Here is a 17,420-nt window from a genome sequence, read left to right as displayed (position 1 = left end):
GTTTAGACTGAAGTAATGGTGAAAAAAGAATGCAAAGATGAACAGAAAAAGAGAAATAAATAAAATAGAGATCTGATATTAATATAATTTACTAAGTGGCGGCTACTGAGTGACGCGCGTTTCTTCGGCTCGCGAGTTTTTCCGCTCATTGAAGGTGTTTCTGAGAAGTGCGGCAGTCCACAACGTGTGCATCCGACTAAACAAGTGTTACTTGCCGTGGTGTATTGTTCTCCGTTGATTACCACAAGTGATAAGTGAGTGAAAAATGGGAAGGGCACGAGTAAGTGGCAGCAGGCGAGGCTACAGGGGCGCAGGCAGCGCGGGCGCCCGGTCTCTGGCGGCAGGTGAGTCCCCGCTTCCCGACATCGGGGAGCTCGTCCGGTCCCAGGTGAGTGCGGCGCTGCACAGCAAAGACACGCTACACGTAATCGTGCAACCCATCACGGACTCTGTGACGGCCGCGGTCATGGACAAACTGCAAGAGTCTGTCGGGCGCAACAGCACCGAAATCCAGTCTCTTAGAAAGTCCCTGGCCGCACAAGAGAAAAAAGCCGCCGACCTAGAAACTAAACTGTCTGCAGCCACCGATGAAATTGAGAAGCATCAGCTTGTTCGGGGTTGCTGAAAACGACCGTGAAAACACTGACGACCTGGCCATTAGCCTCGTGCGTGAGAAACTTGGCGTGCAGATCGACGTGGCCGACATTGGCAGAAGCCTCCGTGTTGGGCGCAGGATACCAGGTGCCATGAAACCCAGGCCCATAATAATTAAATTTGTGTCTTACCGGAAAAGAGCTAAAGTGTTTGCTCAGAAAAGAAAACTCGCCAAGAGTGGGGTTACCCTGAGGGAAGATCTGACGCGCGAAAGATTAAAAGTGTGACGAACATGTTCGAACTGAAAGACTGAGCGAAATCTCGTGAGACACAAACTCTCATATTGTACTCTGTGTAATATAAGTTAATTTTTATTCTTTCTTTTCATTTTTTAACGTAAATATTGCTTCGTTATTTCTATACGTACCATAAGTACTCTATTTAAAATCAGTCAATTGTTTCACATAAATATTGCAACTTTATGTGTCTATCATAAGTGCTCATGTATATTCATATTGTCAGTCAAACGGGAATTAACATTCTCCATTAACAGGAATCTCCTTAAAACCGCCTTTCTATGTATGTTATTTTTATCCTTACCACTACGTCTACTACTACTGTTATCTTTCTCGGAACCACTACTGCCACTTTCCACCTTTCTTTTCGCTCCCTTCTCCGATACGTCCAGCCTGTCTTTCGCCTTTAGCCCACAGACGCTTGAGTCAGCCACGACCTCGGGTACTCCTGCTAATATGTCTTCCCCAGCTTTGGCCCTCTTACGGCTGGCAGGTAAACGGAGCGCGCTCGGTCCTACAGGCCGCCGGTTCCGGCGGCGGGCTCTTTGTGGCCCACGCGAACGCGCAGTCACTAACGGCTCACTTCGACGAGTTCTGTGACCTGTTCTGCCAATCGCTGTTCCATATTATCCTCGTCTCTGAAACTTGGTTGAAACTAAACATTTCTTCCGACACTATCCGAATCACTGGTTACTGTCTCCTAAGGGCAGATCGTGAAACACGACGAGGGGGTGGTGTGGGTGCCTATGTTCGCTCTGATCTCACACCTACTATACTATGCACATCGGATGCAGAGGGCGAAGCAGAGTTCTTGTTTTTCGAAATAAATACATCAAATCAGAAACTGCTAATTGGAGTAATCTATAAACCTCCAAACGTCGGTGCCATGTCCTCCTTTCAGTCTGCCCTGTCCTCGCTCGTCACACGGTATGAACACATAATCATTATGGGCGACACAAACATCGACATACAGTTAAAATCTCCCTCTGCACAAAAACTAAGGAGACTGTTCCACTCCAATGATATGAGTTTAACTCCGCTGGACCCAACTCATCACACGCCACACAGCCATGCACTCATAGATTTAATAGCAACAAAGCGACCAGATAAAATAATTCGCGCCAATCAGACATCATCTCCTGGACTCTCTGCTCATGACGTGATATTCTTAAATTACTCAGTGCATACTACCATAGAAAAATCTCACCTGGTAACCTACAGAAACCTAAAAAATGTTAACCATGACGCTCTTCAAAAGGATTGCTCAGACATCCCTTGGCATGATATAAGCAACGAACCGACTTTGGACGGAAAAATCCGGGAATTATGTCGCAAAATTATTGCACTGTATGACAAACATACTCCTCTATGCATTGTCAAGTTAAAGAGAGCTCCCGCTCCGTGGCTCACCACTGCATTACGCCAGTTAATGAATAAACGTGATGCTGCACATAGGGCCTTCAAGCGTAACCCAACTCCAGAGGCATACGAAGCTTATAGGACACTCCGAAACAGAACGAAGCAAAGCGTGAGGAATACCAAAATCAGGCATGCCCGCTCTGTCGTATGCGGCATATCAAAACCTGCTGCACTGTGAAAAAAGCTGCGCAGTTTCGATATAGGGAAGCGAAGATCTGACGCTGTTTATCAAACGTCTGCAGAAGTATTAAACGATTTCTTCTCAACAGCTGTAAACTGCCACGCAGCGACAAATTACCAGCCTCAAGATATAAATCTCTTGAGAGACAAGCTTTTCCTAAAACATGTCACTACCGGCACAGTACACGAGGCAATTATGAGAATCTCTTCCGAGGCAGTAGGATATGATGGAGTGAGCATTGGCATGATTAAGAACGTCGTAGACACTATTACTCCAGTTATCACAGACATCTTCAACCTGTCTCTTGTCAGTAGTACATATCCTACTGAGTGGAAGAAAAGTTTAATTCAACCTATACCCAAGACTGAGAACCCTAAGTCGCCAGGTGACTACAGGCCGATCAGCATACTACCTGCAAGATCTAAAGCCCTAGTATACATCGTCCATAAACAGCTGACGGATTACCTCAAAACTCATAACATCCATGACAAATATCAGCAGTACAGCAACTGCATTAATCAAAGTAACTGATGACATCAAACATGCTATGGAGAGACCTGAAACTACCATCATAACACTGCTTGACTTTAGCAAGGCTTTTGAGACAGCTGACTTTGATATATTACTAATTAAAATGAAACAGCTGAATTTATCAAAGAGCGAAATACACTGGTTCGACAGCTACCTCAAAAACAGAAGTCAACAAGTCATTTGTAGTTCGGAAAAGTCATCGTGGAAAAACGTGCGCTCTGGAGTTCACCAAGGCTCCGTCCTTGGTCCATTACTCTTCTCACTGTACATTAATGATATTTCTTCAGTGATTCACTCCTGAAACTACCATCTATATGCCGACGACGTTCAACTGTACATAAGTGGAAGCCTCAAGAACATTGCTGACGCAGTAGCAGGTATGAACGCCCACATAAGGCACGCGATCTTCACACAATGTGCTTACTTCATCGATTTCTTAGCCACTGGTGTCCCCAATACTTATCTTTTCACATTAAACACTTATCATCATTCCACAACCGCAATACCAGATCGGATACGTCTAGCATATTGGCTGCCGTGTCATTCTCCATCTCAGCCATACGACTACGGAACGCGCTCCCCTGTAATCTGCGTTTTACCCAGAACCACTCATCATTTAAGAGGGAACTCAAAACTTACATTTTAGGGGCGGTATAGCAACCATTGTTGTGACCCTCTCATCTCTTTCTTTCTCCTCTCCATCATAGCTTCGAACTCACCATTCTATTTCTCTTCCTCTAACCTGTCTACCTCTTATATATCTTTTTCTCCCCATTCTATCGTCCTATGTCACTGCTCGATGAGAATAACTCACAAGCTGCCAAAACATAACGAGAAAATTCCCAAGTAACAATAGGACTGACATTCACAAAAGAAAAGTATGTTTACTTTCATATACATAGTCATTATTATATCATTATTATTATTCTTATTCTTTATTGTTATAATTTTTTTGAGTGTTATAATTATCATTGTACTACTGTTATAATCTCTATTTTTTTCTTTAACGTTAATACTGTACAACACGTAATATGTCCTTAATGTTCTGTAGAAACTGAAATTCGTTCAATCTGAGTATCCCTGGTTAGGTGTAAGAGAGGGCCTGAAGGCCCTAATCTTGCCAGGTAAAATAAATGCATAAATAAATCAATAATAAACAAATGAATATAAAATACAAGTTAACGCATTCAATGTATTCTATGCATATAAAGTGTATGTACTGATACATGTCTGTTGTTTTTCATGTAACCATCTGGTGGATACAGGGACCAAGTCACTGAGCAGCCAGATCCATGAGAAAGGAATTTCAGTAGCAGTGATCGTCAGAAAGGCTGGCGCATGCACAGGAATTTTTGTGCTGTACAATCTGATTCGCTTGAACATCTAAGCTTTCAGTGTTTAGTAAGAATAATATTATCAGAGTCTGTAGTTATCAGAGAATTTCATACATTCTGTGGATTAGTTTCATGAGTGGAAGTTTTACAGGATTACGTACGTATATCTACGTACTAATCAAAACAGTGACAGATGTAATGAATTATTTTACTGGTTAAATAAACAGATTAGCGAGTGATTCTTAAGGGTTATGGTACTAACTAGACAACAGTATACAACGGAGAACGAAAGGCAAGCTAATATACAGTCAGCAGAAAAGACGCGACTGCATAGCCACCCACAACTAGTCAAGGAGACGTAGATCCTTTGACTATTATTTTGCAAAAGTTATCGCTTCTAGTAGCTCAAGTCGAAGGTATCTAAACCAGACGAACACAAGTATTAACAGATGTCTTGTCAAGTCCAAAGTATTTCAACTCAAGTTTCAGAAATATTACAGAAACGAAAACAGATCTCTAAGGTGCTAGCCGAACTTAAAAGACCCAGTAGGGCTTTTCACGTGAAATAAAGATGACAAATCTCGAAATTTGATCATGTCAAATCAAACTTAAGACAAATCGCAGAACTATAAAGGATTTATCTCAAGGAACGAAAAGCTAATAGACCAGTAGTTCAAGTAACATAAGCACTTTTTTCACAGGAAATAGATGCCTGAGCTAGGAAAAAGGAAAGAAAAGTAATCCAGTGCGTAAATAAAAGCATATCTGAGGCAGCCGCGAACTTTTCCGGAGATAATGTACCTGATGATAGTTTCATAAAACGCGAACTACAAGAAGTTCAAAGCAAATCTGTACAGATTTGTTGAAGTGGAGAGCAGAAATACCAGATTCGACAGAGAACACGAGCACGTTAGTAGAAGAAATGCGCGCTGAATTACGGTGCGATGAGCAGCAACAGATTTCAACCCACAGCTCGGGAAGAAGCGAGGAGTAGTCACGTCAGCTCATCGGCAACAATCAACGGCTTGCGCAAGCTACACCACAAATATTTATGCAGCAATGTTTATGGAAGAAAAGTTAATAAAACACAGTCAGCTCCAACCGCTCGCGCTGGATGGAAAGAAAACAAATACAATTGTGTTTATACGCAGTTGTCGCGGTGTATTACCGAGATCATGGAATGAGAGACAGAAAATCAGTTACGGTTCAGGACGCTTGCAATGTGATAACGCTCTGTGGGGAACAGATATCATAGATTCAAGCGAGACTTATAAGCAATTTCAGCGTGCATTCCTTCGAAAATACTGGTCCAGAGGAATACAAGAACGTCTTAAATTAGAAGTGTTCAATGAAGAACCATTTTCATTTAGGAACGGCACTTTAAGCCGGTACTTTGAGAAACACCTCAATAACGCATGTTATTGGGATGATATGCTTCCACAAGAGGAATGTTGAAATCCAAATTAAATATAAGAGAAAAACTGACTAATGTTTCAGAGGAGAATTTAGAGGACTTCTTCTCAGTTCTTGATTTTGTTGATGTAATACAAGTAGACGTCAGGAACTAGTCAGGATCTAGCAGTCATTATGTATAGCGAAATCCATACAATAACAACAATCTACAAATCAACTAATAGAAACAGAATTTTAATGACAATTGTCTGTGCAGTAATCTTACAATAACAGTTGACAATGTAACAGGAATAGATCAAATAGAGAAAACCATCAATTTAGAGTAATCCGAAACCGTCCAAAAAAGAGGAGAGAGAAGGTATAATCCAAGCTAAATTCAAATAATAATTTTCAGCAGCGGAATAACAAGAATAATGGTACTCGACAGCAACCTACAGTGAAAAATGATGGGACTGAGGGAAGAGCACATCCACCACCAATAGTAAGTGAGGTATTGGAGGAAGCGTCTAGGAATAATCACCAAACACTATTAAACTGAATTCGACCTACTCATGCCCCGGAAGATTATACGAAGAGGTAGGGCTATATTTAGTACGTAAAGTTTTTGAGATTCAATGGGGAAAAAGATATGTTAGCAGAATTGTGCTTTGCCAGAAGCAAAGATAGAATATCCAGCTGTACCTGTATCAGAAAGAGGAAGAGAAGTTGCAGATATACCAATTACTTTGGACACTGCAGCGTCGCTAAATGTCTTATCAGACACGTTATTCAAGATGATTTTGGAAAAAAAATATTTGTCTGTTTTTCCAGTTCATAGAAGCAAAATTATTAGGGATTTTGGAACACAATCACGGAGTATCTGAGCACAGACGGAATTAAATGTAAAGTTAGGTAATGCAGTAAATAAATGAGCTTTCTTAGTTGTAGATAATTTGACGGCAGACTATATTTTGGGAGTAGATCTAATAGATCTAATAAGTGGAGCTGATAAATATGGGAATCTTCCAAGGTGGAAGGGTATATGTAGAATACACGGAAGAACTCGACGAATCAGTAAGAGTCAAGTAAATTCTGTAGAAGTAATAATTTTGGGTACGTAAATACAACAAAACTAGTCTGTATCAGGGCACCCAACTGTCGAACAAATACAACAATTAAACTATCTACTTTCAGAATATTCCAGTGTTTTCAAGGAAAGACCAGAAACAGTAGAGGGATATACCTGTCATTTGGATTTTTTTCTCAATCTAAATATTTTTTATAGCTTCTATTCAGTACCTTGCACCAACGACCAACAATCAGTGAAGAAATTCAAAGAATGTTGAAACGGGATACAAATGAAATGTGTAAGAGTACATAATGTAGCGCGCTTCTTGTGAGACCTACACCTGGAGGCAAGGTAAGATAACTTCTTGACGTGAGAGTCTTAAATAAAATAATTGAACGCATGGGAACACATTCTGGAACATCTTTGCTGGCGTATCCAGCTGAGTCCACATTATAGATTTGAAGAAATTTTATAGTGAAATACATTAAATAAGCAGAAGTGAACTCTAAATTGGGCAATACACAGGGCAAGTATAAGTACGAATAACATGAAAGTGCAGAGAATGTAATATGTAAATAAAGACAGGTGTAGTATAAAAAGGGAAATAACCACTCATTTCTAGAAAACTACGATATTTAGTTACGTTAATTGTAAATGTTTCATGTACGTGTATGTAAATTTGTATGTAACTAATCTATGTCTTTCAGACATGGGTTGAGATAATAATGTAGTATGACAATAATCCATTGTTCCCTTTACGTTTTTCAACAAAATATTGTTATTAAATTTTTTTTACATAATTGTAGGGATCCAGAATGGAAGGTTAAGATGGAAGCAATTGAAGATTTTATTTTTGAGATAAAGTATGCTTTTCACGTGAACAACTCAGCAAGAATCGATGTCTGAAAACAAAAGCAAAGACTATTACTCAGATGTGAGTGGACACATAGAGAAAGCGCCAATTTGCGGCAGACTAATCACTAGGTCAGGGCATGCGGATTGTACAGAATTAAGGTTGTTGTGCAGTGTGATGCATACTGGGCCTACGACCTTTGGAGCGTAGTACTAGTACTCCAAAACTTTGGCGCTAATTGTTGTGACTTTATATCAAATATCGTCCGTAATACGTTGAATTCGAAGGCTCTTAAGCGGTACTTTAATTATAGTTTCTTAATCATTAATGCGGATCTGTAAAATGTGTAAAATAAATGAACAAGATGTAATAACTTTCAAAGTGAGTACCAATCCTTCATGAGCTTCGAATAAATGATCCTGTGGGATGTGATAAGAACCGTAAACGGTGTTAGAAAGTAACAGAAGAATAGATGGTAGTTATTCTAGATACAAAGCTAAGTAACATTGGAATTACGATACGTAGGAGCAGAGAAAACCTTGGTGCACAATGAGTCGCACAGAAACGCTGCACGTAATGCATATAAAGTATGGAAAACTGTACTGCACCTTGGACAATACATGAAAATATCCTACTATATCCCTATTTTTCTATGCAATATAAATCGCAAAGAAAACGAAACTGTAAAAGAAAAAGAATAATCGACTTACCATAATGGGGAACAACATCCGAATCCCAGAATTCAGGCAACCAAAGACCAATAATACCTGCCAACCCGTTTCCTTGCAGTTACAGAGTAGTTCAGTACGAAAGGCCATTCGAAAATATGTTGCATGTATTACCCGCAAACGATGTCGAAGTGGCGTTTAGTCATCCACGTTCCTATTCATCCCATTCCTGTTCATCCTACATGACTCCAGCACCGAGGGGGAAAACTCATATATCCGAAATCGGTATTTTTTTCAGTCATCAGTCTACTGCTTTGGTGTGAGCCCTCACGAATTCCTCTCCTGTACCAACCGTTTGATCTCAGAGTAGTGAATTGCAACCTACATCCTCCGTTATTTGCTGGTTGTTTTCCAGTCTCTGTCTTCCTCTATAGATTTTACCCTGTATAGAGCCCTCTGCTACCAAGCAAGTTAATCCCTGATGTATTGACAGGTATCCTCTCACCCTGTCCCTCCTTCTTGTTAGTGTTCGCCACTTCTTTCTGTCCTCGGCAATTCTACAGAGAACCTTCTCATTCCGTAACTTATCAGTCCACATAATTTTAACATTCTTCTGTAGCACTACACCTCAAGGCTAATGTTTCGGTTTTCCCAACCTCAATGTCTCACTACCACGCAACGCTGTGCTCCAAACGTACGTTCTCACAAATTTCGTCCTGTCTAGTATCTTTTCAGTAATGCCATTTTTTTCCAGTACTAGCCTACTGTTTATGTTCTTATTGTTCCATCTGCCTTGGTTATTTTGCTGGCTAGGTGGCACAGTTCCTTATTCATCTTCTTTTTGATCCGCAGCTTTGGTGATAAGTTTTTCACTGGTCTCTTTTCTGCTACTTCTCATCACCTTCGATTTACTCTCAATCCCTATTCTGCACTCATTGCACGTTTCATTCCATTCAGCAGGTCCTGTAATTATTCTTCACTTTGACTAATAATAGCAATGTCATCAAAGAATCTTATCATTGATATCCTTTCACCCTGAATTTTAATCCCAGTATTAAACTTTCCTTTTTATTTCTCTCATTACTTCTTCGAGGTATAGATTCCACAGTAGGTATGAAAGACTACGTGCCTGCCTTACACACTTTTTGCTGCGACCATTTCGCTCTTGATCTTCCTGTCTTATTGTTTCCTCTTGGTTCTTTTACATATTGTATATTACCCGTCTTTCGCTGTAGCTTATCCCTATTTTTCTCTGAATTTCAAACATCTTGGAACACTTTACACTGTTGAACGATTTTTGCAGGTCGACAAATCAATGAATGTGTCTGGCTTTTTCTTCAGTCTTGTTTCCACTATCAACTGCAACGTCAGAACTGTCTCTCTGGTGCCTTTACCTTCCCTAAAGCCAAACACATTCTACATTTTCTTTCCTATTCTTCTGCATATTATTCTCGTTAGCAACTTGGATGCATGAGCCGATAAACTGATTGTGCGATAATTCTCGCATTTGTCGGCTGTTGCTATCTTCAGAATTGTGCAGACGATTTTTTCCGAATGTCTGATAGTACTTTACCAGTCTCATGTATTCTGCACACCAATGTGGATAATCGTTCTGTTGCCACTTCCCCTAATGATTTAACAAAAACTGATGGAGCGTTATTTACCCCCTTCTGCTTTATTTGATCTTCGGTTTTCTAAAGCTCTATTACATTCTGACTCTTCTCCTTCAATGTACTCTTTCCACCTATCCACTGTCTCCTCTGCATTTAAAAGGGGAATTCCAAGTGCACTCTTAATGTTACCGCCATTGATTTTAATTTCACCGAACGTTGTTTTGACTTGTGTTTCTGCATTGCTGAATTCTCTGAACATTGTACGTCTTTCATTCGTCGATCAGCTGAAGTATTTCATCCGTTTTCCATGGTTTCTTTGCAGTTGTCTTCCATGCACCTACGGTTTTCCTTCCATTTTCTGTGAATTCAGTCTTTAGAGATGTCCATGCCTCTTCAACTGAGCTGTTCATTATCGCAATAATTGTACCTCAGTAAACTTCAAGCGTATCACTTCACTCCTTAGTACTTCCCTATTTCACTTACTTAGGGATTGATTGTTCATGACTAGTCTCTTAAACTTCAGCCTGCGCTTCAGCATTACTAAATTGTGATTTGTGTCTATATCTGCTACTGGTTACGTCTTACAAGCCAGTATCTGATTTTGGAATCTCTGCCTGATGATGACGTAACCTAACTGAAATCTTCCCTTATCTCCCGTCCTTTACCAAGCATACTTTCTCTTCTTGTGATCATTGGACAGAATAATCGCTATCATTAACATGTTTATTGCAAAACTCAATTAATCTTTCTCCTCTTTCATTACTACCACCAAGTACATATTTCCTGTATCCGTTACTTCTACTCTCTCCCGTACTACCGCATTCTAGTCCCCCATGACTGTTAGATATTCTTTTCCCCTTCCTTACTGAATTACCCGCTCAACATTCTCACAGACTTTCTCTATCTCTTCATCCCCTGCCTGTGATGTCGACATGTATACCAGAACTACTGTTGTCGGTGTTGGTTTGCTGTCGATTCGGATGAGAACAACCCTACACTGAACTGTTCACAGTAACTCACTCTGTGCCCTACCTTCCTATTCATAACGAATCCTACACCTATTACACCATTTTCTGCTGCTTATATTAGCCTACAGGAACCTGAAGAAAAATCCTTGTCTTCTTTCCATTTCACTTCACTGACCCCCACTGTATCTGGACTGACCCTTTGCATTTCCACTTTCACATCTTCTCGCTTCGCTCCCAAGTTCAGGCTTCTGACATGCCACGCGACGACTCTCAGAATGTTATTCTTTCGTTGGTTATTCAATCTGTTTCTCATGGTCACCTCCTCCGGGACAGTCCTCTACCGGAGATCCGAATAGGGTACTATTCCGGAATCTTCTGCCAATTGAGAGATCATCATGACACTTTTCCAATTACATGCCACATGTTCTGTGGATACACATAGTGTCTCTTTAATGCAGTGGTTTCCATTTCCTTCTGCATCCTCATGCCGTTGAAGATGGGTGATTGCTGGCCGGTGTGGACGAGCGGTTCTAGGCGCTTCAGTCTGGAACCACTTCTGCATCCTCATGCCGTTGAAGATGGGTGATTGCCGGCCGGTGTGCCGAGCGGTTCTAAGCGCTTCAGTCTGGAACCACGCCACCGCTATGGTCGCAGGTTCGAATCCTGCCTCGGGCATGGATGTGTGTGATGTACTTATTTTAGTTAGTTTTAAGTAGTTCTAAGTTCTAGGGTACTGCTGAGCTCATATGTTACGTCCTGTAGTGCTCAGAGCCATTTGATAGGTGATTCTTCCGCTTTTTATGGCCGATTTCTCAACCCAGGGGCATGAGAGTTCTCTGAACCTCTGTGCGCTGCTTCACCCTGTTTGACAAATCCGTTGGCAGATCGAGGGTGACCTTTTATGGTGGAGATCATTGGCCGCCATTCCAGATGATTTTAGCAGTGGCGAGGTATTTTTTCCCCTAAGTGAGAATGTAGCGAAAGAACCGCAAGGGTTAGTTGATCCACAGACCGCGTTACTGGCTCTTTCTCTCTCTCTCTCTCTCTCTCTCTCTCTCTCTCTCTCTCTCTCTCTCTCTCACTCTGTTCTCCCTCTCCCTCCCCCCTCTCTCTCTCTTTCTGTCCCTTTTTTAAGCGGGGACAGTTGTATCCAATGGAACCTTCCTGGCACCCAACGGAAGTATGGGGCCCGGGGTGGTGGGAGGGGATGGGAGGAAGAGGCAATAAGGGCCACAACGGCAATCTTGGCCACCTTGTCCTGTTCCACCCCACAGTAACAAGGAAAGCGTAGGGAACTAGGAGTACTAGAGGTACAAAGGATATCAGTGAGACAAGTTTTTCTATTTTCTCTATTTTAACACCAAACCGCATAGTAGGAAACAGACATCGCAAGGAAGAGGGAGCGCAAATTTGCACACTCGGAGGGATTGTCTACTTACATTTTCTCAGATAAGAACATTCCAATGACCAGAGGATAATAGGTGGTAAGAGTGGAAAATGTGTGAATCAACTACTTACTGCAAAAAAAGCATTACAAATACAATTAGAGAAAAATTGTCTGTATTTGTGTTTGTGGACGGTTGCTCAATGTCGTTCACTAAGGAAGTGCCAAAAATCAAGGACATTATTCTCGCCACCAGTAAACAAGTGTTGAAATACATGATCACAAATCATATCAGCGCACACTCCGCTGCAGAGTGGATATCTCATTCTGGAAAAATCCCCCCAGGCTGCGGATAAGCCATGTCTCCGCAATATGCTTTCTTTCAGGAGTGCTAGTTCTGCAAGGTTAGCAGGAGAGCTTCTGTAAAGTTTGGAAGGTAGGAGACGAGAGACTGACAGAAGTAAAGCTGCGAGTACCAGGTGTGAGTCGTGCTTCGGTAGCTCTGTAGGCAGAGCACTTGCCCGCGAGAGGCAAAGGTCCTGAATTCGAGTCTCGGTCGGGCACACAGTTTTAATCTGCCAGGAAGTTTCATATCAGCGCACACTTCGCTGCAGAGTGAAAATCTCATTCTGGCCACTTCACGAAGTTCATCTTCGTTTCGGGGAAGCCTCCGTCTGGGAAGAGGAGCTGGTCAGGAGATGCCTGACGAGAAGTCGTATGGATAATAAAGGCCAGCTTCTGTCGCACGAAGAACCTGGCGCTTATCTCCGATTCCCACACGAGGAGATGCTCGTCCTTGTCGAGAACATCACAGGGGAACTAACTGCCTATTGGCTTCTGTCTCGTATTCTTCGACTTACATTCGACTGATGATTTTACCGCCGTTTCATCAGCATGAGTGGCTGGCACTGTCAAAGCTTTACCCTCCATTGGTGTTGGTGAACTGGAGCCGAGCTCCGGGCCGGAGACTATAAGTACCTGGCGCGCAACTTGCGAGGGCTTCTCCGTAGTCATTTCCAGTGCGGTTCTCCTGTTGCTACCTGCGACAGTCGTTTGCTGCTGCACTGGAAGCCAGGATCCGTTTACCTTAAAGCTTTTTTCTTTCTTGTTGAAGCTGTTCCCGTGCTTTTGTATGTCTATAGCCTCTGTGAACAAGGGGGTGTGATAGTGCTTCTCTACAGCCAGAACTTACGTATCGGCGAATTTTACTACGATGTCGGTCTCCCACAGTGCGTACTCTGCCACTGCTGATTTCTCCACCTGCCCCAACCTGCAAATTCGCTTATGTTCTTTGATCCTGGTGTTGATTGATCGTCCAGTCATGCCGACATAAAGTTCACCGCATGTGCATGGTATGCGATATATTCCCGACATTGCAAGTGGGTCCCTATTCTCCTTTGGAGATACAAGGTAGCAAGAGGAGAATCGCACCGGAAATGACGGAGGAGAGGCCCTCGGACGTTGGCGCGCCAGGTACATACAGTCTGCGGCCGCGAGCTCGCCTCCAGTTCACCGCCGCTAATGGAGGGCGAAGCTTTGACAATGCCAGACACTCGTGATGGCAAAACGTCAGTAAAATCATCAGACCAACGTCGGCCGAAGAACCCGAGACAGAAGCCAATAGGCAGTTTGTCAACAAGTGGCCACGAAGCCCTTACCAATTTTGTATCACAGGGGACACCTGCAACTACAATCGCATGAGGGCATGACCGGCATACTTCCTTCCCATTGACCGTAAGCTGATATGCAGACTCTATTCGACGTGGGGATGCTTCCACTCAGCCACATTCGGTGTCCTGTTCTGCCGAAAAAGCCGTTGATCGCCTTTGTGGATATCACGTGCTTTGTCAGTAGTGAATTACGGACATACACTCCTGGAAATGGAAAAAAGAACACATTGACACCGGTGTGTCAGACCCACCATACTTGCTCCGGACCCTGCGAGAGGGCTATACAAGCAATGATCACACGCACGGCACAGCGGACACGCCAGGAACCGCGGTGTCGGCCGTCGAATGGTGCTAGCTGCGCAGCATTTGTGCACCGCCGCCGTCAGTGTCAGCCAGTTTGCCGTGGCATACGGAGCACCATCGCAGTCTTTAACACTGGTAGCATGCCGCGACAGCGTGGACGTGAACCGTATGTGCAGTTGACGGACTTTGAGCGAGGGCGTATAATGGGCATGCGGGAGGCCGGGTGGACGTACCGCCGAATTGCTCAACACGTGGGGCGTGAGGTCTCCACAGTACATCGATGTTGTCGCCAGTGGTCGGCGGAAGGTGCACGTGCCCGTCGACCTGGGACCGGACCGCAGCGACGCACGGATGCACGCCAAGACCGTAGGATCCTACGCAGTGCCGTAGGGGACCGCACCGCCATTTCCCAGCAAATTAGGGACACTGTTGCTCCTGGGGTATCGGCGAGGACCATTCGCAACCGTCTCCATGAAGCTGGGCTACGGTCCCGCACACCGTTAGGCCGTCTTCCGCTCACGCCCCAACATCGTGCAGCCCGCCTCCAGTGGTGTCGCGACAGGCGTGAATGGAGGAACGAATGGAGACGTGTCGTCTTCAGCGATGAGAGTCGCTTCTGCCTTGGTGCCAGTGATGGTCGTATGCGTGTTTGGCGCCGTGCAGGTGAGCGCCACAATCAGGACTGCATACGACCGAGGCACACAGGGCCAACACCCGGCATCATGGTGTGGGGAGCGATCTCCTACACTAGCCGTACACCTCTGGTGATCGTCGAGGGGACACTGAATAGTGCACGGTACATCCAAACCGTCATCGAACCCATCGTTCTACCATTCCTAGACCGGCAAGGGAACTTGCTGTTCCAACAGGACAATGCACGTCCGCATGTATCCCGTGCCACCCAACGTGCTCTAGAAGGTGTAAGTCAAGTACCCTGGCCAGCAAGATCTCCGGATCTGTCCCCCATTGAGCATGTTTGGGACTGGATGAAGCGTCGTCTCACGCGGTCTGCACGTCCAGCACGAACGCTGGTCCAACTGAGGCGCCAGGTGGAAATGGCATGGCAAGCCGTTCCACAGGACTACATCCAGCATCTCTACGATCGTCTCCATGGGAGAATAGAAGCCTGCATTGCTGCGAAAGGTGGATATACACTGGACTAGTGCCGACATTGTGCATGCTCTGTTGCCTGTGTCTATGTGCCTGTGGTTCTGTCAGTGTGATCATGTGATGTATCAGACCCCAGGAATGTGTCAATAAAGTTTCCCCTTCCTGGGACAATGGATTCACGGTGTTCTTATTTCAATTTCCAGGAGTGTAATTCAGTTCGAGGAAACAAATATCGGAAGTAAAAGAAGGGCGGCGGACGTCTGGAAGCTGGATTGAGACTGGGAGAGTGTGTGGAGATATGGTCTCCAGCAAATCTGTTTAGGCTCATGGGATAAAAGCCCCACAACAGCATAAGAGAGCTGACGAAAAGGGCTGTTGCTCTTGCATGGACATGGCCAGGCCTAAACCATCCCTGCATCCCTGCGCCGCGTGAGATTCACGTATCAAATCTTGAACAGGAAACTGTGGCAAAAGTAAAAACCCAGTGCTACTAGCATGTGGAGGCTATGTATGGAGGAATGGAGAGCACTTGTGTCACGTGAGAGACACATGACGCCACATTTACATTAACATATGGCGTCCATTGCTGAAGATGCTCAGCTCATAGTTGGAACAGTAGGCGCCAGAGGGCAGTCGTGCGCTGCAGATCACCTGTGAAATTTGGTCCAAAGCATCGGACCCCTCGATCACGGGTGCACCTAAGTCCATATCCACACTTATTTAACTCGACGTTCAGTCAACATTAACCTAGCGCACTTGCCTCAACGCGGAATAATTTAAATAAATAGTACAGATGTTATGCAAAAGAATTTGCATCCATCAGACACTGTTACAACAACTACCGAAAGGAACCTTGGTTTATTATAATAATAATGCATTAGCATATACCTATGATTCTAAGATGTGCGTGCTATTGCCGGCCTGAGTGGCCGAGCGGTTCTAGGCGCTACAGTCTCGTACTGCGCGACCGCTACGGTCGCAGGTTCGCATCCTGCCTTGGGCATGGATGCGTGTAATGTCCTTAGGTTAGTTAGGTTTAAGTAGTTCTAAGTTCTAGGGGATAGATGACCTCAGAAGTTAAGTCCCATAGTGCTCAGAGCCATTTGAACCATTTGTGCGTGCTATTGTTTTAATTAGCGAGACTGATCACAGTACTTTATTATAATTCAGAATAGTCCTTACAGCTGTATTTAAATCATGAAATAATTGTCAAAACGTGTAAATTGAGGCAGACAACTCTATTTTAGGGGTTAAACAGGATTTTCCTCTGTAAACAGCTTCCTCAAGGGTAAGCTTAAATGTTCAGCAGAACCAGTCACTGGTAGCACTAGCAGCTTTTAGAGCTAACAAGCAACCCTACTGTGATAAACTTCCGGCTTTAGTAAGAAGGACAAATGGAAGAATTATAAGTAGGCTGTTAAGGTTTTTTATTAGTAACGCCACATAGCGCTCTGTATGAAAGGTTTTTTTAATTGGTAGCGCCACATAGCGCTCTGTACGAAAAATCACTGGCTGTGCTGTGTGCAGTCAGTGGCTGGTTGGCATTGTTGTAATACTCGGCATTGTAGTGTTGGACAGCTGGATGTTAACAGCACGTAGCGTTGCGCAGTTGGAGGTGAGCCGCCAGCAGTGGTGGACGTGGGGAGAGAAACGGCGGAGTTTTGAAATTTGTAAGAATGGATGTCATGAACTGCTATATATATATTATGACTACTAAGGTAAATACATTGTTTGTTCTCTATTAAAATCTTTCATTTGATAACTATCCCTATCAGTAGTTAGTGCCTTCCGTAGTTTGAATCTTTTATTTAGCTGGCAGTAGTGGCGCTCGCTGTATTGCAGTAGTTCGAGTAACCAAGATTTTTGTGAGATAAGCGATTTGTGAAACGTATAGGTTAATATTTGTCAGGACCATTTTTTTTGTAGGGAATTTTAAAAGTCAGATTGCGTTGCGCTAAAAATATTGTGTGTCAGTTTAAGCACAGTCTTGTATAATTTTTCTAGGGGGACGTTTCATATGGCGACCCTGCCAGGA

The sequence above is a fragment of the Schistocerca gregaria genome, chromosome 6 (assembly GCF_023897955.1).
Source record: "Schistocerca gregaria isolate iqSchGreg1 chromosome 6, iqSchGreg1.2, whole genome shotgun sequence".
NCBI lineage: Eukaryota > Metazoa > Arthropoda > Insecta > Orthoptera > Acrididae > Schistocerca > Schistocerca gregaria.
The sequence above is the reverse complement of the archived record's forward strand: the minus strand, read 5'-3'. Positions refer to the sequence as shown.